Consider the following 15623-nt stretch of genomic DNA (forward strand, 5'->3'; position numbering starts at 1 on the left):
TTTTTTTTTTGCTTTAGTGCCTTTACTGAGCATCCAGGCAGGGCTCGGCGGCGCCTGCGCGCTGGAACCTCCTTGAGCTCCAGCCGCGTCCTCCCTTGTCGCAGCGGCACCGTCTCCCCCAGTAACGCAGGGGCCGCGGCGGCGGCGGTGGCGGTGGCGAGGGCGGCGGCGGGGCAGCTTCAGCCTCTGTGGAACCAACAGAAGCCCCTACCTGTCTCCAGAGCTGGCTGGGTTTATTGACTCTCCTGTCCAGTTCAACTGGCAGCATTAAGCATTTGTCCCCTTGTGGCTGCTTCTGAACTTTTCCCTCCCCGCATTTGAAGTGGGGGGTTGGAAAGGCCCGTTCAGGACCTCAGGCCCATCCTCTTCCCAAATGCAGCGCACGAGGAAGTCGCTGTGCCTGGGACGCCCTTCCCCTCCTCAGCTTCCCGGAACCCTAGCCTTCCCCAAACATTTTCTTCCTTTTTCTTTTAGGGTGGTCCAAACCACTGGAGGCTTCTTTTAGATTTTTTTTTTTTTTTAATGATATCTCCAGCTAACCTTTGAATTTGCAGGTTAGCTTGGAAAAAGAATGGGAAAAAAAGAAGAAAGAATTTTTTTTTTTTCACAGTAAAAAATATTGTCAATGGGGAAGAAAGGAAGCAGGTTAGGGCAGCTCTGTTTTTGTTAGTCATTTTCTATTCTCCAGTGCACGCAGATATGCGTAAAAGTAGGGAGAAAACCAAGTTCAGAGGACAACTACAATATGAATTACATTCATTCTACCTTAAAGGATGTCAGTAAAGAATCAGGCTTACAAAATGTTTAAATGGCTATTCCTGGCATTCCACCCCACCAAGCAACAGTATTTCTTTTCCTTTCTTGCAAGTTCGGCTGACCAATGATGCGTGATGTCAAAGAGTTGTGTGTATGAGTTTCCTTTTTTCCCCTTTGTTATTACAGATGAAAAATCTAGGAATATGACAAATATATAAAACTTACAACAGTCCAAAAGATTGGATGATATTACAAACACCACGTAGCCTGAGACGTGGGTACTTGGAATGCCTCTAGAATCATGCATTTTCTTATTTTACCATTTCTGAAGAGTTTTGTTTGTGAGGATGATACAAAATTTTAAGCAACTAACTCCCCAGTTCCCCTACCCAAAACTATCAAACATGCTTTCATTAATTCCCAGTGTAAAACGTCTGCTTCTTTTCCTGCATGCTTATTGCTTTATAATAATCTGTTAATGAAACAAAAAATAAAAATCTTCTCTACAGTAATAATCTGATCTCGAGACAGCAGTAAAATACCTCATTGCTGGGTGGTGAGATTGTGACATTCGGGGGAACTCAGGCCAATCAGCATACAGATAATATGGGTTAATTTACATATTGTATTTCTATTGGATGAGCCGAGGTAAAGTCTTATCTGTTTAAAGCTTGATGTCACAGTCGTTACACAAAGCCCTGTGTTGGTAATACTGAAATGATGTTAAATTCCCTGATTTGTTCTTGAATTTCCTAAGTCCATTTAAATAAATGGATGATTGTTTTTTTTTTTTTTTTTTTTTTTTTTTTTTTTTTTTTTTTTTTTTTTTTTTTTTTTTTTTTTTTTTTTTTTNAAGAATATACATGAGGCACTAAACTTTGGCATTCCGTTAACCTAGAAAAATCAATCCTATAACCATGCTGGAAGTAACTTGAGGGTATTTCCATTCAAGTAAAACATTCTACTTTTTGCAAATCAAATGAATTCAAAACTATCTGGTGGTTTGCAACTTCTAAGCAAAATGTCAAATATCGTTTTTGTGAAAGTACAAATCAATTCAACTTGTGCTTTTTTGCTTCCCAATAAGTGCTTCAATGTAGTTTGCAAAGAGTTATTTCCTAAATTTTTACAGTTTAAAAAATGTATAGAATAAGAGACTTAAGTTTGCTGAAGATTCATAATTGGCCAGATGTTAGGCTGTACAGATTAGGGAAAAGCTATTTAAAAGTAAATTAAAAGAGTCACTGCACTGCCAGGCCATGAGACAATAATTTACTCTGCCAAAATTTATAGGGCCAAGATCCAAGAGTTTCAACTAGCCTTATTCTTTAAGCAGATATTGATTCCTTAAAAATAAGGAAGAGCGTATGTGTGTTTGCAATATTCTTTCACATCCGCATCTCAGGGTATAGTAAAGCACAGTTACACCCACTAATTCTTCAGTTTTACCAGCTGTTAGATAAAAATGTCATTTTTCTTGACTCACAAGGGGCTAAAGAAATTAATGAGATATTTTCCATCTAGCTCATTAACTCTACTGGAGAAAACATTGGAAGCTACATCTTCCATCAACAGGGTTTAAAAAAAATACATTTAGTAGCTGACAAAAGTTTCATATCATCTGCAAGTTCTCAAATGTAAAGTTATTGCTTCAATTTGTTTAGATCATAGGCTTATTTGGTCTTAGCTAATTTCTTTTTTTTATTCCTTATATCACCAAACCCAGAAAAATTGATTTTCGGGTTAAGAGTAAAGGAACAAAGCAAATGAAACAAAACTATATGTCCTAATCCTTGGGTCTGAAGGATTCTGAGGGTTTACAAACTGTTGGCATATTATATGTACTATATTGATCAGTGTATTAGGAAAACTGATATAATTTGCTTAATTTGGTTCTTATAAAAAGCATATACCATTTTATTAAAAACCAATGACATTCTTTTCAAAATTAATCTATTTCAGATTTTTGCCAAGTGATGCACAGTATCATGATTAGCAAAAACAGTGTTTTCGTTCTGTGCATTGTTTACATGAATGTGTGTGTCAGAAATTAACCCTTGGTAAATGCAGAGAATAATAGGCCAGAATAAAACATCCTAAAAAAAATTTAGTAATTCATTTCAAATGACATCTCTTCTGCTTAAAGCTTAAAACATGTGTCTTTGGTGCTTTCAACTGTTACCAAAATTTAAAGCTGTATATGAAAAAGAACCTTTTTAAAATTTTCTTTAAAACTTTAACTATCTTGGTAAGAAAGGCTACCATTGGGGTTTTTTGCACAGATATACTTTCTGATCGATTATTCAAAAAAAATATTACTAACCTGGAATAAGTGACCAGTAGGAGGGGAGATTATAAACCTCCCTTCTTTGATAATGGTTTTCATGTTTTAGTTGATAATGGTCTTGATAATGGTTTTCACATCTTAGTTGATAACGGTTTTCACATCTTAGTTGCTTCAAAAAGTGACCTTTTTCATAATGACATCTAAGTAACTGAAAGTTTTTAGGGCATTGTGTTAATCTATTTGAGGAGCAGAACAGTTAAAGAACATGCTAGACAAACCGTGCCTTGGGAGTTGGGAATACCCATAATTGTGAACATCCCAAACAGTGAATCTTTTTCGGAATGTTAATGAATTTTCAAAACATTAAGAATCTGGCATGTTTTTTTCCAAAACACCACAAGGTTCATTTGTGAGACTTTTCTCTCTGCTTTGCCACAAAATACGTTCCAAAGTGTTAATATAATTCATTTTTAATTTTAAAGCTAGCATCTCTAAGATTTTCCTTCTCAATTTAACTTCTAAGCTTTTGAAGACTCAACAGTTTACCTTCTCTTCTTCTCTTTATGTTGACAATTTCCTCCTTTCAGAAAACTTTAGGACTTGTTCCTTTATTCAATTTAAGAAACATTGCTGGAACTCCTCCTACTCTGGATGAGGCACTGTGCTAGATCTTGCAAGAAATAAGAAATTGGGAGGTAGGTCCAGTTTACAGGTGGACTCATCACTGTAGGGAAATCCTGAACTGATGGAAGTGGAGCAGGAAAAATGAAGAGAAGCAAAGGGGTGGATCTGCTTGTTAAGAGGAGCCATATTTCTTATGGAGTAATTGGCTCGGGAAGCAAAGGAGATCAAGGGGTAAGAATCAATTCTCAGGTTTCGAACTTGGAGAAGAACTGGGAGGCAGAAGACACCATTAACCAGAGGAAACAAAAGTTAAACAGGAAGGAGCTGGTTTGGTAATGAAAAGAGTGAGTTAATTTTAGACACTTGAATGTGAAATGCTGGTGGAATACTCAAATGTTGATGTGTTATACTCAGTTGAAAGTGAAGAGACCAAATTCAGAAAGTATTTAAAGAGAAACTATTGGGCGACATTGCCAAGGTAGAGATTGTTGAGAGAGAAGAAGGTTGAGGTTAAACAAAACAAGCATGCCCATTCCCCTCCATTTGAACATATCAAAAAACTAAGAGAATGCCTACATAATAGAAACAGGAAGATCATGGAAGAACCCGAAAACCAGTGTTATAGACCCTGAGGGAGGAGAGAATTTCAAGGAAGGAGTGGTCATCAGTGTAAGTGGTGACACAGAGATTTAGAAGAATAACACATAAGAAGATATCCTTGGATCTGGTGATGAGGAAAATCATTAGCAATCTTAGAGAAAGCACTTTCAGAAGAGAAAGTCAGACTGTAAGGGATTAACAAGCAAGGGACACAGGCTTAAAGGCTTATGAGGTCAGGCTAAGAAACTATTTTGCTGTTAATGATAGCACTGTCTCAGTGATAAAGGTTTGAATGAATTCTCTTAATGTTTTATGAGCAAAGTGATGGTTATTTAAATAAATATAGCATGCTTTCTTCTTCTGGAAGTCTTTAAACTCTTCTCATATTACATATTACTGAAGTGTGACCCTGTGAATGAGAAGAGCAAATGCAAGTTTTTGTACTAATGCCTGGTAAAACTTTAGAGCTTAGAGGAAAAGCCCTTTGTCTGCTAAAATATTCTAAGTTGTCTCATTCACCTTTGCCTTTTTTTAAAAGATGTATTTAGCCTCAACCGTGTAAAGCAAAAAAAGCGACCCCCACATGGGTGTGTCATGGCTGCAAGTGTGTGTGCATAAGAATGTTTTGGAACGGTAGGTGAGGAGAAGAATTAAGTGTGGTAAAATAATTAAGAAATAGGACATTAACTTAATATTCAGGTTAATGGAGAGTCACGCATATCTTGCATGCATTGTAAATTTTCATGAAATAAAAATGAAATATCATTTTTAAAATTCTAGAAGTATGAGGCATTTTTTCTTTGATTATTCAGAGGTTATCTCAGACATACAGTCCATTAGGACCATTATTATGAGGATCTGTTATATGATATGAGCAGATTATAGTTATTTGAGCTTTTGTGGTGTTCAGCTTTTTGACAAATGAACATAATTAAAACATGGCTGAAAGTAAAGACTCTAAAGTAAGTAAGGTTACCCTAGACTCTAATTAAAGAGCGTCTCATATTGACCATCCAAACTTACATTCTGTTTAGTCCTTCCGCTTTCATTTCTCTTAATTTTTTAAACGTTACAACTGAACCCTATAAAATAAAAACAAAGACAAAACTAAAATTCCCATCCCTCATAAATATGGTTACTACTTTAATTTAATATGGTTAATATTTGGTTAAAATGGAAATGTGCTATCATCTGCCTAATTTCACATTAAAACAGACTATTAAGAATAAGTCCTGGGGGCAGCATTATTTCATTCATTTAACAAATATTCTAGACTCCATGAGAATACGAGTTCTATTATTTTGTCACTATTCATGCCTGGCATATCAAAGACACTGGGCACATTTTTGTTCGTGGGAAGTTATGACCCTACTACATGAAGGATGCTATACTAGGCACCGTTGGGGAGGATATAAAAGAAGAAGAAAGACAGTGGCATGGGCTCCAACTGGATTCTATGCTTTTCTTAATTTAATAAGGTTAGGATAATTATTTGTATGATGGGCAGAAAATCTTTTTGACCAAAGATTTACTCTGGATTTGAGGGAATTTTGTTTGCTTTTTAGTCTTATTACATTAGCGTTTACATAATTCTTTATTTGCTTTACTACTCAGTAATGTCAAACCATTTTCTAATAAGTTAATGTCTCTCATGTAGATTATGAGCCAAGAGCAGATATTTTATGCCTTGAGCTCATAACCTGGTGCTCAAATAGATGACAAAATATCTGCAGATTTTATCTGGCATTGGACTCATTATCATTAATTTTTTAATAGCCAAAAGAATAGTGCATCCTGAAAAGAAAACTTGATTTATCAGTACAGAAATAAAAAGCTCAATAGTATAAACAGAAACTTTTAAATGATGGATACTTTATGGTCTAATTTTGCCTGTGGATTATTAATAATTACCTATAGGACAGAAAGCAAAGGGGTTGAAACAGAAACTGGTCATTTAGCTACCCAGAAAAAGACTGCAAGATGATGTTAATCTTGGGTGAAAATCACGATTATAGTTTATTGCATTTTCTTTGTCCTTTTTTTTAAAAAAAAAAAAAGATATTGCTTCCCCTTCTTTACCTGGCAGAAATTAAAGCTGACTATAAGAAATTCTCATATAAAGTAGTGCTGATTCATCTTACTAATTGAATATAATAATAATAATAAAAAACTACCACCCAAATCACTCTTTGAGTCCTCTAAGCTTGAACACAGTCCAGAGCTGATAATAAGATTTTGTAATCCCTGGAACAAGGAAGCACAGAATGAAACCCCCAACAACGCAAAACAGTGTGGCAGCTCACTTTCAGAAGGTACTAATGACTAGGGCTGAGTGTATACAATTTCAGCACATAGAATTTGGTTGGGATTGCCTTTCTCTATCTGATCTAGAATCACAGCATCCTGTATTGGCAGTAGGTATGTGATTTATAGCAGTTGCTTTCTGGCAGGGCTATAGTTAATGAGTCGTTAATCATTTCCATGGGGTATAAAGAATGCTGTTGCATGCATGCATTATGAAAAATGTGTCTTGTTTATAGAGATTCAAAATACCAAATGCCTTACGTCTACAAACTCTATAATCTGTACTTCTAGCTTTACCCATCATCTGTCTGAATGTCACCGTACTGCATAGTGGTGGGCATGTGAACAAGCTTAGGAGGTAGAGGTAGGAATGCTACCATGCCCAGGGTTCCAGTATTTTTTGACTGTGCATTTCATATCACTTAATCCTAATTATAATTGTAGAATAAAGCTATGATTCTAACATTTTCAGAATTAGTTGCTAGTTATTTGGGCAAACAGTTGTCCAGGTTAACTGGAAGACAATTGTCCAGGTAAAAAATTGGAAGGTATCCAGGTAAATGGCCTGTCCTCTTGTGAGAATTCTGAATGTGGAAATTTCTGGCAATTTTCATTAGTCTGGTGCCTCTGCTAGTCACGATGGGGGTGTGGTGTGCAGCTCCAGTACTGCTATCATTTCATTTTTACTTGTATTAAATCCTTCAATAGCTGCTGGTCTTCATAAGCTCCCGCTCCTTTCTAGCAGATTTCTTCTAAGGGAGCCCTGGGTCTTTTGCATTTCTTTCACAGTAGATCCAATCAGTTAATTAAAAACAACTCTATCACATAAAATTAAAAATTTCCTCTCAGGCATTCACCAGTTCAGAAATGTTCTGTATAGAGGTACAGCTGTATATGTTGCATAACATTACATAAAACACTTTCACATGTACTGGCTCTTCTACATCTAAAATATTTATGCTTGAGTCAGGGACTAAGACTCAGTTTGTCTGCAGACTCAGGCCAGAGAGTGTTTTCCACTACACCAGGCAGCTCTTCAACACTCAGCCTCCAATAAGCAAGGTCAGAACATTGTGCAATCTGCTCTCCACTTACAGCCTAAACAGTTGTAAAATTTAATTTTAAAAAGGCTGTTAGAATGACTATTATCAAAAAGATGAATGATAACTGATATCGGCAAAAATGTAGAGCAAAGGGAAGCCCTGTATACTGTTAGTAGGAATGTAAAGTGGTACAGTCATTTTGGAAAATAGTATGGAGCTTCCTTAAAAAACTAAAGATAGATTTTCCATATCATTCAGCAATCCCACTTCTGGGTATATATCCAAAGGAATTGAAATCAGTATGGCAAAGAAATATCTGTACTCCCATTTCATTTCAACATTATTCACAATAGCCAACCTATCCATCATTGTAGATGAATAGACAAAGCTGTTGCTTCTGTTGATGGAAGTAGCCTGTCCATCAATGTGGATAAATAGACGAAGAAAATGTGGTATACCATATAGTAACACACAATCTCAAAAAATAAGGAAATTCTGTCCTTTGTGGCAACATAGATGGAATTGGAGGATATTATACTAAGTGAAATAAACTAGGCACAGAAAAGCAAATACTGTGATTTCTCTATTTGTGGAGTCTAAAAAAGTTAGTCTTACAGAAACGGAGAAAACAGTGGTTACCAGAGGCTGTGGACAACAGGGAGAAGGATGGAGAAAAGGAAGATGTTAATCAAAGGGTACAAAGTTTCAGTTAGACTTGAGGAATACGTTTTACTGACCTATTGCCCTGCAGTTAATAATAATCTATTGCATATTTCAAAATTGATAAAATAGATTTTTTATATTCTCAGCACAACAAAAGATAAATTGGTGAGGTGACGAATATGTTAATTAGCTTTATAGACTCTTTCTATAATGTGTACATAGATCAAAACATCCCATTATACCCCATAAATATAGACAATTATTATTTGTCAATTAAAAAATCCTTATCAAAAATATATATAAAATGCGCACTTTTATCTTGGGGATCTTCAAGACTTCATTTTTTAGTTAAGGATTGTTTATTCCATTCATGCACTGTTGATTTCTGTAAATTCTAATGGGAGTTAAGCACATAAATCCTTGGCACTTGTTTGAAAAGTTAGGAATCGTGCAGCAACAGTACTTTTGTATATAGCCTACTTGTTCTCCACTCTATAAATGATTTGTTTTTTTGTGCCATCTGGCATCAAATAGGTGAGATTCTTGCTGGAGTTCCATGATGAGTCTTACTACTACAGAAGAACATACATAACTTGACATTTGGTGAAAAGATGGACTGAGTTTTTGATCCTACTCACAAACTATGTCCAAAATAGTGTTTAGTAAAAAGTCAAGGAAGTTGGATTGATGCATGCCAACGTCACCCTTGAAGTTGTGTATGTATATACACATATGTTTGATATTTAACTTGCTCTCTCTATAATTTTGATACTGCCTAGCTCCAAGAAGACAAGATCTCAACCTGGGTTGACTGGTTTTGTGTCCCTGTGCCAATAGTAGTGCCTGTCACAAGGTAGGCATTCAGCAATTATTAGTGGAATAAATGAATGAATATTTCCATTAAAAAGAATCATCATAGGGCCAGGGGTAGTAACTCATTCCTGTAATCCCAGCATAAGGCAGGAGCATAGCTTGAAATCAGGAGTTCAAGACCAGCCTGGGAAACAGTGAGACCCCGTCCCTAATAACTTAAAAAAAAAAATAGCCAGTTGTAGTGTCATGCAGTTTTAGTCCTAGCTACTCCACAGGCTGAGGTGAGAGGATTGGTTGAACCCAGGAGGTTCAAGGTTACAGTGAGCTATGATTGTGCCACTGTATTCCAGCCTAGGCTGTAGAGTGACATCCTGTCTCATTAAATTTTTTTTTTTGCATCTGTTTCTCCTAATAAATCTTCAAGCATGTGGGCAGCTTTGAAAATAAATTAAAAAACAATCTCTTCCTTCCCCTGAGGAGCTGTACCATATATGATGATTGAAATCTTTTTTCTCACAGTATGTCCACATACTTCTAAAGGACAGTATATTATAGAAAGCCTCAAGTTAACCTAATAACTATGCAGTACCTAACTATAGTTAGTTAACATATAACTAATAACTAACTATAGTTAGTTAACGTGCTCTCTCAAAATTATTGAGAGAGCAAGTTAAATGCCCAGCATGTATGCATATACACAAGTGTTGGGTGAGGTTAACATCAATCCTGAGCTTTTTTGACTGTTTACCTAAACTTCACTTTGAACAGTCTGTAATAGTATAAAAAAATGCATAGTAGACAAACCTACTGATAAACTACGGTGAAAAGGTGTAAAAGCTGAACTTATATTTACTTTGGCAGAACTTGAACTTTGTAATTACCGTCAAGCATTGCCTAGATTTGCTGACTTTTGGAACTGAACGATTACTCATATGCGCGTAGTTGTCATGATTTATAAATTAATTTTAAAAACATTATTTCATTGGATTATAACCTCATCCTTTAAAGTATCATTCTCCTTTCAATATAATAAAAACCAGGTTGAAAGATATAAATAATTAATAATTATATGATACTGTTAATATGGCAGGTTTTGTTCTTCACATTTATTATTTCATTTTCACAAAACCTTATAAGGTAGGTTTTATGATTCCATTTTACTGATGAGAAAATTCATTTTATGTGAGGCACACAGAGATGTAATAACTTGCTAAGGTCAATGGAAAAGTTGGCGTTTGTGCTAAGTGACCTACCTAAAGAAATAATAAAACCAGAAACTTGATTTAGATTTTTCTGACACTAAATATTATGTACTTTCAGTATGCCACAGTGCCTCTAGGGCGTAGATCAGCACTGTCCACAGATATTTAATGTGAGCCATGAATGTGATTTTAAATTTTCTAGCAGCCAAAGTAAAAAAGTAAAATGAAACAATTAAAACTAATTTTAATAATATATTTTATTTTAAGCACTATATCCAAATATGCCAAGATATAATTAATGCAAAATTATTAAAAAGATATGTTATATATTCTTTTCTCACTAAGCCTTCAAAAGTCAGTGTGTATTATACAACACTTGCATGACATCTTAATTCAGATTAGATACATTTCCAATGTTCCAGCCAGCTTTGAGTCATCAGGCATAAATCTCTGTGTATAGATAAGGATAATAAGGCCTAGAAAGGTGAATTCCTATAGTCCCAGAGTTAATCAGGTGCAGAAAAGTCAGGTTGGTGACCAGAGTTGAAGAGAAAAATCACTTTCCAAGACTTGAGCCCTGGTGAAGTCTCAGCTGCCTTACTATGTGAGTGAGGTAACGCCTTGACACACTCTGCCTGCATGGTTTCTGTCAGCAGCTGGTCACATATAAACCTAACTAACGAGAAGAACCCGTTGAACTGCATTCCATCTCTCAAACCATGAAGGCTAGATCGGCTGTTTGGACATGTTAAATGCTATTTATTTATTTACTTTTGCAACGTTGCATGAAACAGAGAAAAAGCCAAAAAAGTTCAAATGTCCATGGAACATAGTAACCTGAAAACTCCCACTTCACATATATTCCCTGTTTAAATACAGATGGGCCGTGGAAAGCATTTTATCAGAATGTGATTCAATTTGGCAAGCTGGTTGAGATCTTATGGGCTTCAGAAAGTGTGTTGTCTTAGAAATGTTCCCCAACTTCATTACAAATATTCTGGACTTTCATACGTTTATTACACTGTCTTTACCATTGACTGCTGGAAACCCAGGATGGTTTCTGTAGTTTACCCTAAATTCATTCAAACTTTTCAAGTTTTCAGAGCCAAATCTTACTCCTTAATTTTGGAAGCTACCAAGGCAGCTTTGTGGAACCTGGGTATCTGATTAACACAGATGAAAACCACTGATTTAGATTTAATCCACTCCCCTCCCCTCAGTTTTTTCTCTTTGCCAGGCTGATGATAGCCAGAGACTTTTACAATTCTAAAGTATTTGAACTTATGAAAATTGTCCAAGTATGAGTACCATGTGATAGAAGAGTCAATGGAAAAAAACACAATGAGAAAGAACCAAATTAGGTCAAAATTATTGCTGGGGATGGGGGTAGAACAAGTTCAAGCTTGCCTTGCTAGGTGATTGATGGACACACACACACACACACACACACACACACACACACACACAGACACACAATCAGACAAGGGATTCAGTTTGACAGGAAGATGAGTTTAATTTTAGCAAATGAATATGAAGGGACAGCCATGCATTCACATGGCATCATTTATTACCACTCATTTGTCTTAAAATTCTAACATGGGGAGTCAGGGCCAGCCAAATGGAAATTGTCTGCTCATAGGAGAAGCCCTGGGGCCTTACTCTGAGAGAGGTAGTTTGGAGACCAGAAAAATTCTCTAAGAAAGACAGTATGGGGAGAAGAGAAAGCAAAGGTCCAAGACCCAAAAAATGAATGAATGTTAATACATCAGAAGAGCAAGATAAACCAGTTAAGAAGATGGCACAGGAGCAGCAGAGAGGTAGGAGGAAGACAATCCTCATCCCCTCCCTGTTGACTCCCTTGACAAAATGACCATCTTATTTCCCAAAGCCGTTGCAAAAGCCTCCAAGTTGGTTTCTCTCTGGTACCCTTGCCAATGTGGAGTTTATTCTCCAAGCAGAAAAAGTGGTTTGCCTAAACATTAAATTAGAGCATTTTTCTTGTCTGCCAGAAACTCTCAGTCCCTGCCATGACCTACATGATCTGGTAACACTCTGACCTCATTTACACTTGGTATCTTCCTCACTCTGCTGTTCTTTGAACACACTAGGTATGCTTTCATCTCAGGACCTGCTGTTCTCTCTTTGTGTGGAAACTTCCTTCAGCCAGCCACGTGGCTCTGTCCTTCACTTCCTTCAGATCTCTCATATATCACCTTCTCCGAGAAACCCTCCCTGACTACCCTCTGTGAAACAGCATCCCTCCCTATCCATTCCTTTCTATTTTTCTTATTGTGCTTTATTTTTCTTAGTATTTCTATCACCAACTAGTGTGTGTGTGTGTGTGTGTGTGTGTGTGTGTGTGTGTGTGTTTGTGTATAAAATGTTTTTAGCTGGGTATGATGGTACATGCCTGTGGTCCCAGCTACTCAGGAGGCTGAGGTGGGAGGATATCTTAAGGAGGTGCAGGTTGCAGTGAACCAAGATTACACCACTGCACTCCAACCTGGGTTATAGAGCAAGAGCTTATAAAAAAAAAAAAAGAGGAAGGAAGGATAGAAGGAAAGAAAGAAAGAAAAGGAAGGGAAAGAAAAGAAAGAAAAGGAAAGAAAGGGAGGAGGGAAGGAAGGAAAGAAGGAAGGAAGAAAGGGAGGGAAGGTAGGTCAGGAAAGGAAGGGAGGAAAGGAAAGGAAGGAGGAAAGGAAAGGAAGGGAGGAAAGAAAGGAAGGAAAGGAAGGAAGGACAGGAAAGAAGGAAGGAAGGGAAGGAAGGAAAGGAGAGAAGGAAGGAAGGGGGTTATGCACTCTCAATGCCTAGAATAATCTCTGGCATTGAATAGGTGCTAACTAAATACACATTATATAAACAAATGGGTAAGATAATACAATACTTCAAAAAAAAGTTGCAGATAGTTCTAAGAAGTTACTCAACAGAGTCAAGTCCATGAGGAGGTCACAAAAGAAATGAATTGGGAAAAGACCATTTCAATGGTCCTATCACTTGTGCTCCTTGTGACAGAGAAAGTCAGGCAGTGCTTCATCTTTATTCAGTTAACCATTTGCTTCTCAGTACTTCCATAAGTGTGTTTATATATACAGTATAATCTTTTTGGCACACAAGGTATCATACCTTGTAGGATTTGTAAAGGTCTTTCTCTTCCCTCTATGTTATAAGTATCTTGAAAATATGTACTATGGTTTTTCTATCTTTGTATCCCCAGTAGCTGATGTATTAACACAGCTAAATAAATGAATAACAAGATGAATGAATTAAAAGGAAGGAGAAGAAGGAACAAGTAGTAAATGTATAAAGAGTTGGTGTAGACTGGTTGAAGGAAAGAAAATTGGAAAATGGCTTAATTGGATGGTAGGATCAGGCAAAGGTTTCTTTCCCTCTTTCCAGGCTTATGCATATGGGAAGGAGAAAAATCCACAAGCTCTGGAGACAGTCTTGTTTCAAACTTTATCTCTGCCACTTACTTGCTAGCTGTATGATCTTGGCAGCTGAGTTTCCCATGGATAATATTGAGCTAAAATAGTGTAACTGAGTAGCCCTATTTTTCTAAGAGAAAACAAAATGAGTTTTAAAAATTATTTTCTTTCCTTTTCTCCTTTCCCCATTTCCCCCTGCTCCCCACTTCCTACTTAGTTCTTTAGAAACGCGGTTATAACCTTTTACCTCCTCTTCACCAGAAACTCCTTGCAGGGCAATTGCATCTATATGCTTAGAAGGTCCAGAGTAAAACTCTCACCTACTACAAGGCTACCTCGAGAGATAACAGTTAATTTACAGCCTAAAGTATGCCCACTACAAAACTCTCTCCCACCTGGAGAGTTTTAAACACTTTTCCAACCTAGTTCTGCCCAGGAAGATGTCAACTTACCACCTGGAAGATAAATCACCAAAGACAGTTAGGTGGACCCCCAACTACTTGCTTCCCCTGCATGCCATTCATGCCACATCTCCTTTTAAAAGCACCCACTTTCTGCCCCCAAAGCAAAGCAGCACAATAAGGCAGGAAGCCTGTACTCTTCCCCTAAACTAGCTTTGGAATAAAAAAATCACTTTTTTTTTTTTTAAATAGCATAACTTGCTCTTGTTAATTGGACTCTGCAAGTGCTGAGGGACTGAACCTGCATTTCAGTTACAGTAGTACCTAACTTACTGTTTTTTGGTGAGGATTGAATGAAACAATTATATTTGTAAAACATTCAGCACAATACTTGCACATTAAATGCTCAGTAATTGTTCAACACCATTATTGCTAAATCAGAAAAGTGTGTGTGTGAGTGTGTGTGTGTGTTGTGTGTGTTTTTGAGTAGTAGAGTCAGAGGGAGCTAGAAGGGCTACTGTAACAGAATGTCGTAGATGGGGTGGCTAAAGAAAAGAATTTTATTTGTAGCCTGGGAAGTCTAAGATCAAGATGCTAGCAGATTCAGTGTGTGGCGAGGACCCTCTTCCTGGTTTGTGGAGGTGGTCTTCTCATTGGGTCCTCAGATAGGGTGGTGGGGTGGAGAGAGAGAGAGAGAGAGAGAGAGAGAGAGAGAGAGAGAGAGAGATTCTTTTCTTTTTTTTATAAGGGCACTAATTCCATTCATGAGGGTTAGGCACTCCCTAATCACCTCCCAAAGTCCTCACCTGCTAATAAAATCACATTAAGAGTTAGAATTTCAACATATGAATTTTGGAGGACACAAACATGGTTCAAAGATGGAGGAGGCAGCTGGGAAGTGTGGAACAACAGGAGCGTTGAACCAAGTGTAGAGATGGAGAGAGCAGGAAAATGCAGGCAGCCATTGTGTCTTTTCAAGTGAACAGGAATATGAAGTTGTCTTTACCCTTGCCCTTTTTTCTTCCGCAGTCCAGCTCTCTATTTTCTTTTCCCAGAGCCCCTTTTTTGGTGAGTTAATTTCAATGGCACCATATCTTGCTCAACAAATATTTATTCAAATGAATTGATTTACCAGGGATGGGAGTTCAGACAATAAATAGTGGGGGTGGGGAGGTTTTAGTCTCAGAGAAGTTATGCCAGATAAATGAAGAAGGATTATGTAGCAGCTGGAAAACTTCAATTAAAGCAGCAGGAATTTCATCTGGAAAAATGTGCATATGTTTTGCTTGCTTTAACCACAAAAGCATAAGTGAAAATTCATTTTATCTACATAATTCTTTATTGTAGTAAAAGATCTTTAAAATGACTAGATTCCTTCAATAGAATAATTTTCTCCCTTCCTCCCTCACTGCTTCCTTCCTTTAATTTTTGAGTCTTGTCATTTGAGTCTACTGAAGCCCAAATAGAGAGGGGGGTCTTTTCTTTGGAGTGGGAGTACTGCC

This window comes from Cebus imitator, unplaced genomic scaffold (genome assembly GCF_001604975.1).
Source record: "Cebus imitator isolate Cc_AM_T3 unplaced genomic scaffold, Cebus_imitator-1.0 Scaffold90, whole genome shotgun sequence".
NCBI lineage: Eukaryota > Metazoa > Chordata > Mammalia > Primates > Cebidae > Cebus > Cebus imitator.